We start from the raw sequence: 14,864 nt of genomic DNA on the forward strand, positions 1-14,864 counted from the left end.
TCTGTTAGATGATGTTGCTTGGGACAGACCTTGGTGACTTGATGCAGATTGGTGCAGAATACTTGCAAAGGTTGTTTTGCACTCAGGTATGCAGTTGGGTTTGCAGCCTTGTTAACCATTCAAATTGATGCGGCCATGTTTAGGTTTATGTCAGTCACCTGTTATGTTGTTGTTTGCAGGTTTTGGCCATGGTGTTAACTGGTTTGTGTGTTATGACTGAGTTTGGTTGTGTTGGTCTGTTGCTGCAGGAAAGTTTCCATGTTGAAGCTTTTCATGAGCCTTCTCCACTATCATAAGTCCAAGGCCTTCTGTTGGGTTGGAGAGTGCAAGAATGAGAGGTTTCTTATTCAAGGATGCCATGGTTTCAACAACCTCCTTGGTAAATGTCTTTCCTACTCCAGATGATCCAATCAATACGGTTGGCTTGATTGCCTTGACAGCGTCTAGAAGCTCCTTCACGGGTTCATGCTCATGCGCCCAAGGCTTTTTGAAGTGCTGAAAAGATTGAAGACGAGAGCTAACAATAAGACCCTTAGAGTCCACAAACCAGATCTTCTTGCGAGTCTCTTCAACCGGGGCTTTTGTATGCTTTGAAATCTCATGAGCTATCAACTCTGCTATACCAGTTCCAGCCTCTCCAGCTCCCAAGAATAAAAATGTGTTGTCAGCTAAGGTTCCTCCGATCAACTTAAGGGAAGCAAGCAATCCTGCTAATACCACAGAAGCTATGCCCTGTATATCATCATTAAAAACAAGATGCAACGAGCTGTATTTATCCAGAAGATCGAACGTGTTATGATTGGCGAAATCTTCGAACTGTACGAGAATTTTCTCGCCGTAGTTCTGCTTAACTGCATGCATAAACTCGTCTAGAAGCTCTGCATATTCCTTCCCGGTTGCTCGCTTCTGTCTCCTAATGCAGTATATAGAGAAAGCTTCCCAACAGGAATTCCCATTCCCTGGGCACCGAGATCTCCTAGTCCTAATATACGTTCACCATCTGTCACAACAATAACTTGAATACTTTTCTCCGGCCAGTTCTTAAGAACTTCAAGGATCTTGCCTTTCTCCTTCAAACTGATATATAAACCCTGAGGACGCCTACAAATGCTTCCATATTTCTGACATGCTTCTCCAACAGTTGGAGTGTAAACAAACGGTAACAATTCCTCGACATTGTCGATGAGAAGCTTGTAAAACAACCTCTCATTCCTCTCCTGAAGATCCATCAAGGCTATATACCTATGAAGAGGAACATCATATTGGCGAAGATTATGCATTAATCTCTTTTCCTGAAGATCTTGAGTGTAAACAGCGGGAGGCAAAAGGCCACGAACGTAATGAGCATTTCTTTCTTTCTCAGTGAAAGCAAGACCTCTGTTGTAACGTGGATCTCTGAGCAAAGTGCATCCACTAGCCACAGAGAAACTCCATGGTGTGATGAGTTGATCTTCTGTAGCACTATCTTCACCATAGAGATCCTTAACACCACCACCGACAGAACCGTTCACGTAAGCCATATTGTCTCAGATTAATCTTTTTAATTGTTTGTGGCGATGTTGCAGGTTGCAGTTTTTCCCCCTGCTGTTTGATGCAGATGCAAGTGTGACAGGGTTGTACCTTTGTTGCGATGGAAAAGATAGAGTGTGCTTGCACACCAGCTACTGCTACTCTGCTGTGCAGGCTGGTTTATCAATGTATGCAAGGCAAATTTGAGTGTAGGTAGACTGCTTGGCATTAGGTCTTGCTGACTTGGCCTTCGACACACTTGTGGTTTTGGCTCAAGACTTGTTAGCAACATGTCGATTCAAGAGCTATTGGCAACATGTTAGTTGAGACTTGACAAATGCAGCAGGACAAAGTAAGAAACTCCAAAGTTCAAGACATGACCAAGTTAGCATTAAAGTGAAGAAAACAACTTGACATGGAAAAAACCAAGTCAACATGGGCACGGAGCATAGAATAAGGGTTAGGGTCAGTCCTTTGGTGATTAGGGATGAACAAAGACCTAGGGTTGACTTTGGTCAACGTTGACCAAAAAGTCAACTGTTGACCAAAGTCAACAATTGGTCAAAGTGTCAATTTTTGTGTACTTTTTGTATGGAATCAAATGTAATGAAATAAAATTGAAATGGATTAACAAAATGGTTTGAAGTTGGTTTCACAATTTGTTTAATCATAACTTGAATGTTTGACTCTTGAAAAGAAAATAACTTGACTGATAATGTGTATGAACAAAACCATGAAATAAGACCATAAGGTTAGAGTTTTGACATAGTATCCATGAACCAATAACATGACTGGAAAGTGGCTAGAAACACAAGAAACTTGGTTGTTCAGATGACCCAGACCATAGAGGTATCCACAATCACAACACCATGACTTTGGATCAAAACCACAATCCTCATACAAAACCAAAGTAAAGCTAGGCCAAGCATGCCAAACAAACATCAAAGATTTAGGACCAAAATTTGGGGTATGACAATGAGTAAGACTTAAATTGTTTTCAATCATATGAGTTTATTAAGAATTAAAAAGAAACATGTAAGACTTTTAGTAGAAACATGTAAGACTATGATACCTTATTTTTTTAATTTACCAAGGCAAGACTAGCCACTAATATGACAACTGAAATATCACCTTCAACTGTAACCAGTTTAATTATTATTAATAGTGGATCGCAGAAAACCGGATACAGGAAATATCAGATAACTTAGCAGGAAAAGAAACTGACATAAAACTCAATATTTCTAACATAAACCAAAAAAGAAACTGACATAAAACTCAATATTTCAAACAACTAATAAAGCATGATGTATATTAGCTTATGTTGCGAGAAAGAGATGAAGGAACAGAGTGAAACCAAACAAAATCGTGAGTTGTGTCTTTACCTAAGTTCCAAAAATCACGGTTCATGCAGGGGTAGTAAAAGTCACATTCCAGTTTCCAAAGATCAATCCAAAGCAATAAAATATTATGCACAAATCAAGTTTCTAAGTTATAGAGTTAGAGAGAACAAAGAGATTCATCGAAACAACAACAATATAAGAAAAAAAACACAAACTCTAATCACCCGTACAGTGAGAGAACTGGTTTAAAGCCTTTAATCACCTGTAAACAACAACAATCACCATAAACCCTAAATTAAAAACCTTAGATTCAGAAATCCTAATTAAAAAAATCCTAACTAAGAGTGATAGAACTAAGAGTGTGTGAAAATATTAGAGAATATGGAAAGGAAACAATTAATCACATTGTAATTAGAATGAAAGAGTGAGAGATATGGGAATGAGAGGAGTGAGGGAACGAGAGAGTGAGAGAATATGGGAAGGAAAAACGAGAGAGTGAGAGAAGTGAGAACAAGAGGAATCTCTGAGCCTGAGGTATTATCCCTCCCCCCCACTTGACAAAACAATGTGTTTCATAGATGGGCGGGTCTGGGTACCCGTGGGTCCATTTTTGGTACCCGACCCGCTCTTTTGAACACCCTGTAACCCAGTTTGGTAACCCGTTTGGCCCGATCCAACTCGCCCAAATTCCTTTTTTTTCTGGGTTTCACCAGGTTGGGGCGGGTGGACGGTTTATGTCCACGTCTATCTGCGGATACTGATATTATTAAACTCATATATATTCATTAAAATGGGTATTTAGATATCCACTTATTTTATCCATAGATATCTATTAAGCTACTCGCCTCGTACCCATATCGGATTTTATCTGCGGATATTCGTAGGTACGATTTTCTTTTGCCATCCTTAGTGACGATCATCCCTACACCAAGGGTGACGACTGTCATCTTCTCCCACACTGTGATTTTTGCAAAAAATAACGACAGGTCCAAAAAAAATTCAAAGATTGCTAATTTTGATTCAAAATCCAATACGAATTTCATGAAGACATAATCAATAATACCAAAAACATGATTTACAGCATAAAAAGATTATTTTTTACACAAATAGGAAGATCAAAGTAAATCCCAATTTTAGAACCCTTATTTCAGATCCCAAAAATAAAATTGAATCAGGCATGGGTGGCTGATACCACTTGTTAGGTCTGTTCTTTATGTTATGTATCTCTATCCATATTAAAATCAAGAACAAAATCTTGAACTAATCCCGATGAGTTCATATCCTATAAACTCATACTTGAATATAAGATGAGAATGAAAGCAGAATCGTATCTGAGTTTGCCATTGAAATCGCTGAAGGTTTACGAGTGTGTGATATTTCAATTTGTAAAGCGCCTTAGGGTTTCTTAATTCTTTTCTGACGGGGATGAAGAAAGAGAATCAGATAAACCGTATTGATCATATTCTATAAATGAGGACCATATCCATATAAATAACTCCCTTATGATTACTACTCAATTTTTAATATTTTAATTTGCCCCTTCATCAAATTAGGATATTGACTTATGGTATCCACACAATAATCTTTCATTACATATATTTTATTAGCCATAGACTTAATATCAATTAGATCACTTTAATTTTGACTAATTAAATAATGGTCCTAACACATGCTACATCCGTTTTTTTATTATAAGTTGCTTTGGAAAAATATTTTATACCACAATACAAATTGTTTTATAATATTAGCGAATCATTAATGTTATTTTTTCTATTATATCTTTAAAATTTATTATTCTTTTTCTTTTCAATTATGTCCATTTATCTTTCCAATACAAGTAATGAAAGATAATTTTATAAAATATTTCATAATTTCTCTTTTTATATCACAATTATTACATTTCTTAATAAGTGTGAAAAGTAAAAAATGACTTAAAAAAAAAATGGATTTGTGATCCAAAATTCTAATAAAAGTCACACTAAGTATATTAAATTTTACGATAGCGAAAAAACACATGGAGAGAAAAGAAAATCCGATAATTTGTGACTATAGCAAGTTTATCGCTTTTATGTTTCTTATTATAAATGTAGAAGGAATTTGAAGTTAACAAAGTCGTGATTATGGTTTATGCACATTTGCATTTAATAATGAAAAAGCAAACTATTTTCTCTATTCCTTTTTCAGTGTTATTTTTAGAATGTGTATACATATCAAAAAATCTAATTATTATTATTATTTTTTAAACAATAATTTTTCTTTTACCTATAATACCCTTAATTATTTATTACATTTATTTTATTTTTTCTCTTTTTAATAATTATTTAGGGGTGATTTTGACAGAAGTGAATTTAATATTTTCTTAAACTTTACAAATGACAATTAAAAAAAACAAACCTTTTAAAAAAAAATTGACATTTAAAAAAGAACGGAAGAAATAATTCATAATCTCACACTGTTTCTTTGTTTTAGGGATCAACTAGGGGGTCTACATCTTAGAGTGAGCTACCACTAACTCTTCAAAACCATACATTTAATAGATGATTTTATTGATTCAATGTATTCCAAATGAGATGTTGACCCTTCAGAGTATGACCTTAATTAATAGTGACATGGCCTTAATTATTGTAATAGTGTAATGTCTCCAAATGGGAGTTACATTAATTATATAATCATCACGATTTCAATATTCTTATAATTGACCCTTCACAAAAGAAAGTATCAAAAGCAATCCTAATTTAAAGTCAAATATAAACAAAATTAGAAAAGTGATTGAACATAAATTTATAGATCTGCAATAAAAAAAACATGCATTACGCATTCAAGCTTAACTTATTGTTCGCTTAACTTAATGTTTAATTTTGGATCAAGATCGGACAATTCTTATTAAAAATTGATAATTTTGAAAAAATTAAAATCAGTTTTTTAGTCTCTCATCAAGATCAAACGGTTGTTAATATTTTTATAGTGTAAATGTGGCGACTAAAGGGCAATGTTCAATTCATATAAATAAAAAAGCACTGATCAAATTCATTTCCGATCATTGTGTAACAAAACAAAATAATACTAGTAATAAAAATCCTACAATGTAGTAACTGGATTTCATACGACAAAAATAATGATCCTAGTTGAGAAAATAAGCACCAAGAGAAGCATAAGTGCCAATAACAAAATCAATATACAAAGAAAAAAAACAAGTTTGTCCCCACAACAAAGTCTCTTGTGATAAGAGGGATTTCCTTGATCAACCTTAAAGTCTTCAAAATATAACCTAACACCTGGATCTCTCATTCTAACCTCACTATCACGCAACACAGAATTTGTAACACCTTGAATGTTGTTGTTTACATAAATGTTTATGCAACAACAATCTTTTGACTCACCTTTGGTGCTTCTATGGTGGAATCTCATTGTTGCACCCACATTCTTTGCATCCATGTTGATGTATTCAAACGAGCCATCCTTGAATTTAGAGTCCATAATAACAAAGTAATCACTCAAGTGTACCACAACCAATGTGCATTGAGAAGTTATTTAAGCTTCACTTTTTTCTATGTTGGATTTGATCTGGAGGTTACCTCATGCTCAAGGAAACATAATGTTCTTTTGTGATTACTTGATGTACACTCAAGTGGAAAGTGGACTTGGCCTAAGCTACTTCAAATTGCATTCGGCTATTTTCTATCCAATTTTGGTTGGTATTTTGTTCATAGAGTACATACAAATAAGTAAATAATATTATTTTGTCTAGAGATATATTTTTGTAACCTTGAGAAAAGAAAAAAGTGCTGCAAAAGGCAAGCTAGCATAATAATCTTCTTCTTCTAGTTCATTTTCTATAGAAATATGTATAATGCATATAGCATGTACATCAACACACGTATAAAAGTGACCATATTTTGTGTGTGGGTTAGTTGTGACATAGAAAAGAGGTATATAATAACGTTTTCACAAACAATAGGCTTTATTATATAATTTAGGGGAAATTTATTTCATAGAAGTTAAACATATATGTGTTGGGGGAATTATGAATTGTGTAATATTGGCATAAGTTAATGGACACTTCAAGTAATTAAGGTTTCATCACAATAAATATTTTTTATATATTAAAAGTTAACAAAACATGGGAATACTTAAAACTAAATCAATTTTAAAAAAATTGTGTGTTTTCCTAGGTTGGTTACAAGTTCAATAAGAGAGTTCTCATCTACTTCAAATCTAAAAGAGGCCTCATATATAAATAATCCCACCACGTAAAGAGAAATATGTATGATTCAAATTTACTCTATTTTTTTTATTCTCTCACTCACATGTGTGTTGTAGTGCTAATCTTGCAAGAGAATCTCTTCTCGACTTCTTATTCATGCATATTTCCACTATTTGATTCAAGTTACGAATAGTGTAAGAGTCACGCTAAAATGAAGAAAGCAACTCTCGATCCTACTTCCCATAGCACCTTAGAACCTTCCAACTTCAAATTATCTCTGATCTTCATCGTCAATTCGGTTGGCCAAAAGCTTCATGGAGAGAGAGCCTTTGTCATATAGCATTATTCAGATCAAGAAGTGACAAAAGGATATGCTAATTCTAGGATTTTGAGACCACAAGTTTGTGGACGGAAATCCTAATGTAATACTTCCATTGGTCATGACCACAACCATGGACAATCATTCAGTTTCAGAGATCCTCATTGATGACGGAAGTTCGTGCAACTTGATGTATTTCAGAATCTTCAGGAAATTAAGGTTACACATGCAAGATCTGAAGCCATGTGAAGGCAGGAGTCTTCTAGCATTCAACAAATCCTCAACTCAACCATGTGGAGTAGTAGATCTACCAGTCCCCTTCAATGAAGGGAAGAAAAGGAAAACTATGACCATGCTTATTTCATGGTCCCCTGTGAAAGTGTATAACAACATCCTAGACAAATTCTAGCAACAATGGATGTCGTACCCTCTCTGATCTATTTGAAGATGAAATACCATAATGATGTGAGTCAGTTAATCCTTGTTAAAGTCGATATGCATTGAGCTCTTCTTATATATGAGGCAACACTAAAGAATTCCCTGAGATCTTCCCTTGTTCCTGAGGAAAGGAGGAAGAAGATCGATGAAATAACCAACGTAGTCGATCTCGGCGTACAAGGGGATGAATCACTGCAAGGCGAAAAACTATGCACATCGAGCGAGTGCAATATCTTATTTATCGGCCAGAGTGAGGAAAGAACTCGTTGAGTGCCTAAAGGTTGTGCATATACCTAACTGTAGCATGACATCTGTTAGACATCGATCTTGATGCCCAATATGTGTCCTAAAGTAGGAGGAGAAAGTCATTTGAAAAGGCCAAAGTAACCATGAAGACGGTCCAGGGCAAGCTTGATGCTAACTTTATCTCTAAAGTTAAATATACTTAATGAATCTTCAATGTCATATTAGTCAACGAGGCCCCGAGAAAATGGAATATGTGTGTTGATTACAAGAATCTTAATCGAGCATGCCCCAAAGATTCATACCCACTTATAAATATGTATAACAATTAAGCTGGGTACAAACTTTTATCATTCATAGAAGCATATTCAAGATACAACTAGATACCCACATACGATCTTGATAGGGGAAAAATAACTTTCATGACCAAACAAGCCACTAAAAATACATTGTCATGCCTTTTAGCCTAAGAAATGCATGAAGGGCATACCAGAGAATGATGAATAAAGTCTCCAAGCAATGAATAGGAGAAACATTAAAGGTATACATGGATGACATAATCGTCAAGTTTGTGAAGAGGAATTACACGACAAACATGTCTCACGTGTTCCGAAAAGTCCAACAATACAATATGAGACATAATCCGAAAAAGTGTATCTTTGGAGTGAAGGCTGATAAATTTATGAGTTTTATTTAACGGAGAGAGGCATAAAGGAAAACTCAAATAAGTGTGAAGCCGTCATTCATATGACAACACCAACCCCAAATAAGAAAGTGATGAGGTTGAACGAAATGTTTACAACTCTCAACAAGTTAATCTCAAAGTCAGCTCAGCATGCCCTACTATTTTATAAATTGGGGAAGCGGAGCCGATATCATTTTGGATAACGAAGCTGGATTATATGAAGAAGATGTTCATCATCTATATTGGATATTTTTGGAAGCAAATCAAATTGATCTTAATGTTAAGGTATTCAATTACAATTCACATTATATATATCCTTAGATTCTCAGAAAATAATTTGTCCTTTCATATCTGAAGTTTCTAAGCATTCATGCATCATGACATTTCATGTTGTCATACCTAAATTTTATCCTGAGTTTTTTCATCTGCACCAGCATGACATGATCATTCCATTTGATCATACATTTCATTCAATCATTATTTTTATTTTATTCTCTTAATCATTGTCATTCATCAGCATATTTTAGAATAAAAGTCAAAAATCAAAGTTTAACTTTGATCATTTTTGTTGCTAATTCATTTGCATTTGCTCCAAAGCTCATTTGTATTGCATTTTCGCATTATTACTTTCCTTACCATCTTATATCAAAAATTAATTAAACTTAAATTTTCAATATTTGAATTTGTATTTCAAATATTAAATTTTCTTTATTTTAATTAATTTTTAATATAAAAAAATAAATAAAACAAATCACATTTGATTAACTAATTTAAATAACTATTTTTACATATTAGCATATCTCACATTCTCTACGATCACAACATGCATCGCAATGACAACATGCATTGATATACTAACTACTACCATTGGCTTACACAAAGCACACAACTCACTTTGTGTTTACACTACACTATTACATACACCATTTCATCATACCCTCAATAGAAAATCTAATTGAAAGACTTGAATATTCGAATTTGCTTGACTTGAATTCTAACTTGAGAAATAAAAACCAAGGCGGTTCAGAGTGAAACAATGGTTCAAGAGGGATATTAAGAAATTGAACTTTGCAAGGAAGCATATAACAACTACAATCACCGCACTTCATCGTCTTACAATGCTTGTCTCTGCTGTTGAACAACTTCAAGTGACAACTTCAAAACGTCAATACAAAGAGGCAGCCGCATAGCTGGAAGCAGTGAACCAGTTATGTAGCCACTTTGAGGCCTATAGGGATATTCCAAAGAACATTATAAAGAGTGGTTCTAGAACATTTTTCCTTTACTCCATATCTGTTACATTAAGATGCTACGTGGCCACATCAAATTTATGGCAACGAGACTACAACAATGATGTCAATAGCAGAGATTCATATGAAATCATATCACTGAAAAATTAAACATAAGATCTGTGAAATACAGATTCTCATTGAGGTTAAACTGTGTGTGTGAGAATCATAACACACAAATCCCTTATGAGAGTGACTATATCCCATAAATGCACATTGAACAGATTGTGGTCCAAGCTTATGCCTTTCAAAAGAAGGTAAGTGAACAAAACACACACACCCAAAAATATGTAAAGCACTATAACCAGGATGAATTTTAAAAAGACGAAAGAAAGGAGAATCAAGTTCAATAACCGTAGAAGGATGACGATTGATCAAGAAGACAACTGTGGAAAGAGCCTCTACCCAAAATCGGGATGGTATAGAAGCTCGGAGAAGCAATGTGCGTGTTACATCAAGCAAATGACGATTCTTAAGTTCTGCCATACCATTTTGTTGAGGGGTATTGGGAAAAGATCGTTGCGACAAGATGCCTTTTTGTTGAAGGTATTCCTGAAACTTATGAGACATGTACTCACCACCAGAGTCAGAGCGAAATTTTTTAACACTTGCTTGAAATTGAGTTTCAACATATGTCAAAAATTTCTTAAACATAGAAAACACTTCAGATTTAGACCGAAGGAAATACATCCAAACAAAACGACTATAATCATCAATAAATGTGACAAAATATTTATAGTGAGAATGAGAAACTACAGGAGACATACCCCATACATCACTATGAATCATTCCAAAACAAGTGGAAGTACGATAAGCACCAGACGGAAAAGGAAGTGTTTTACTCTTAGCCAATTTACAAACAGAACATGAAAAAGAGGCATTAGAAACATTTTTATTTCCAAACAAACCATTTTTAAATAAATGGGACAAAACAACAGAGTTTGGATGACCTAATTTTCTATGCCAATCCTCATAAGAGTTCAAAACATTATTACAAGCAAGAGATATATGATTAGAAATAAACTGGAGTGGAAACAATCTTCCCACTTTAGGTCCCTTCGCGATCACCTTCCCCGACACCTTCTCCTGCACAAGACAACCATCACTAGAAAAGTTAACATCATAATTTTTATCTACCAATTGACCAACAAATAATAAACTAGATGCAAGTGTAGGTGATACAAGCACGTCCCGAAAATCAGAGTTTATGTCGCCAATAAATTGTTATCATCAGCTATTTGAATTTTCCGATTACCATGATAAGAATGTAAATTGTGCAAATGCTCTGAAGAACCTGTCATGTGATTGGATGCACCCGAATCAAGAAACCATAGGCGAGAAACATTAGAAGACTTATCCTGAATTCCCAATGCCGAAAGAGCGGAAAGTACCATTTGTTGAATCAATTCAGGTTGTATAGAACTATTGTTTGATGCCCCACTAGTGGATGGACCAACCACATGATTTATAGTTGCATGGAATGTCTGTATTGAACGTTGTGTTGGTCGTGGAGGACGTGTGGGACACTCAGAGATAATATGACCATGTTGCTTGCAGTAATTACAAAACTTCTTATTGCAGCTACGAGCAATATGACCAAATTGTTTGCAAGAGAAACACTGAACCTGTCTCATATCACGACTTTTACCTTTACTTTGAGCAGCATATGCAACCGTCACGGGCTCGGAAATGGTAGCTTCATGAGACATGGCACCTTGAGTAATAATACATTGTTCCTCCCTTAGAAGTTCTCCAACACATGTATCTAAAGAAGGAACAGGATTCCTATTCATCAAGGCACCTCTGACAACCTCAAATTCTGGGCGTAATTTCATGAGAAATTGATCTCGCCCATTAACATGTATAATAGAAGAGTTTTTTATCCAAAGATTTAAGAAACCAAAATAGTATTCTTGAATAGATAAAACACCTTGTTTGTAGGTGGCTATTTCTAACTCCAACTGAAAACGTTTTGCCGAATTGTCCTGGTTGTAAATGCGCTTCAAATAATTCCATATTTCTTGAGCAGTTGAAAAAGAGCGTAAATTATTGATCATCTGAGGATCAATACTGTTGAGAATCCAAGTGATGATTTGAGCATCTTTAGTTTCCCACACATCTAAAGCAGTTTTCCCCGTCGGTGCCTTAGAAACATCATCTAGATGACTCCATAATCCATTTCCTTTAACATACATCTTGAATTGAAATTCCCATGCAGAATAATTTTTGCCGGTAAAACAGACACAAAAATTCTTTTCATTTTCCATGGCCATTATATTGTAACCCCTTGTATTGTTAAATAACAAGATAAATCCAAATCCAATATTCTCGTGCAACAAATAAGTTGGCTTCCTTTTTTTAATTAAAAAATGGTAAGCAAACCTAGAAACCCCACATAGTAGCTAACGAGCGGTGAAGAAACACCCACGATCGAGAAATATCAAGAATCCACCAATGAAACCACGCTCGAGAATCGCCAAAAATCCAACAATGAAATCACGATCACCAAACAGAATCACCAAGAACAACGATCACCAAGCAGAATCGTCGAGAATACGAAGCCGAATCGCAAATCACAATATGCTAGCAGCACCAAATGATTAGAGATCACCGAAACAACTTGCGATAAACACGGAATCAAGATCACGAAGCAAAAATAATGAAGAAATCACGAAACGACAATTGAAAAATTTCAATTGAGAAACGCGATTTCGAGAATTACAAACAAGAAACAAGATTTCAAGAGCGACCCAGTGGGGTGTCGCTATTTCAGCCAAGAGAACAAGGATACACAGATTAGATTGAACCTTCTGATACCATGTTAGAAATTCTGGCTTCATGCCTTTCTCATTGCATTTGATACTATATATAACAGTGTCGGTAATTACAACTCATAATGACTAATTACAACTAATTACAGTTCATAATGAATAATTTTCTATTCTATGAATGTAAATTATTTACAATAAATGTGTTTGATTATTTCCTGATTAACAACAAGTAGTGTTGGAACACCCATCTTCATAGATATTATAAGGGCAAACTGTCATACAACATACGATCACAGGTTTCGATGATGACAAATGACCACCATGGATGAATCGGCATTGTCGACTCCACCTTTACAAAACAAATGCAACATATCACCTATCATATCCTTTTCTATGCTCATCTAAACTGTTATATTTCATACAACATATGTGGATAAAATGTGGTCATGACAAAATGCATAAAAACCATAAAAATATGAATTTTTGCAGATTTGCAGGGTTTGAGTCGACCACAGGGTCGGCGGATAACATAGTGCATTTCCTCACGGGTCAGCGCACGAAGGCCTGAGTCGACCGCAGGGGTCAGCGCATGAACCACGGGTCAGCGCACGCCGACCTATGGTCGATGCATACAGATGTGTTTTTCAGGCTGTCCAAAACTGCAGGCTATGCGTCGACGCATAGACCTGCTATGGTCGATCGTTCGTGCGCAAATACAATTTTAAAGCAATTTCCACTTTGTTTGAAAAGCTGTTAAGTGGGTTGCTTGGTTTGTTACTATAAATAGAAGTTTAAGTTACTTGTATCAACTAACATTTGACAAATTGATTCAAGCGTACAAAGAACAAGAAAAAGATAAATAGGTGTCCAAGATTCTTCATCTTCATCTTCAACATCTCACAACACATCAATTACACACAACCATTTTTTAAGTGCTTTGTGATTGGTTAAAGGTGATAACGTTCGAAGCCGTGATTGGGGAATCCGATTCGGGTTGAAGCTTGCGACAGGTTTTTTCTTGAATAAAACCTTTAGGGTTTTCTCCTCCAAGATTGGTTTGATTTTGGGGTTTTTTTTGGATGATTTCTTTATCAATTTTCAGCGGAGCGAAGGTGATTGAGAAGAGGAAGTCTTCATCAATCTAGTAGCGGATTCAGTGATATTGAAGGGAAGATTTCGAGTTCGATTTGTTGTAGTTGAGATCAGCCGGGTCGAGGGTTTGAAGAACTGAGAGTTATTCAACAAAGGGGCTGGAATCGGAGGTCTATCAACAACAATCGAAGGACTTGATTCACCTTGAATCAAGGAACAAGGAGTGGAAGCAACATTCAACGTCTTGAGAATTCTGTTGTATATTTGCTTTTCAATCCTTGTATAAACGGTTATACTCAACAGGTGATATCTATTAAAGCAATCTCAATTCTAGTTTTAGAATTGAGGGCAGACGTACCCCGAAGCGAGGACGACGGGGGAACTGCCTCATCAAATCTTTGTCTTCTCTATTTTTCAGCATATCTGTTTTGGCTTAAAAATTAAGTGATTTTTGTATAAGCACTTTTATCAAACCTTGATATTAATTGAGTAAGAAGTTAAAACTATGTTTTTGAATCCAAAGTACAATAATATTGTACTAGACTAATTGGAATCACTTACTCAACATAAATATCACTTAGAGTGTTTTTACACACCAAGTGTTTGATAATTTGCCTAAACCAAAATTATCTTAGTTGTGTATCTAGTTTGGTTTTCTCTTTGAATCATTGGAACTAGGAATCCTAGCAAGTGAAATAAATCATTGATAGTGTGACTAGTGTAGTGATTCTTATTCTACATTATCATTAATCCATAGGCTAGACGCATATCCGATTTTCCAATAACCGTTCGTTTTAGACTACATTTTCCTCGGCCGCTTCCGCACTTAAAACCAATTTTCAAAACCAATTTTTAATTGGTAGCGCCGACTCAAATTTTAATTGGGATCTATTCAACCCCCCCCCCCCCCCCCATTTTAGATTCGTGCCATAGTCTAACAAGTGGTATCAGAGCACCGGTTCACTCCGTGCTTC

General features: G+C 35.3%; 1 pseudogene; it reads right to left on the minus strand.

Annotated features, from left to right (window-relative positions):
• Positions 1 to 210: 210 nt before the first annotated feature.
• On the minus strand, positions 211 to 1,550 carry LOC127130186 (NADP-dependent malic enzyme-like; annotated as a pseudogene).
• Between the last annotated feature and the right edge of the window lie 13,314 nt (positions 1,551 to 14,864).

Source organism: Lathyrus oleraceus, chromosome 3, assembly GCF_024323335.1.
Source record: "Lathyrus oleraceus cultivar Zhongwan6 chromosome 3, CAAS_Psat_ZW6_1.0, whole genome shotgun sequence".
Lineage (NCBI taxonomy): Eukaryota > Viridiplantae > Streptophyta > Magnoliopsida > Fabales > Fabaceae > Lathyrus > Lathyrus oleraceus.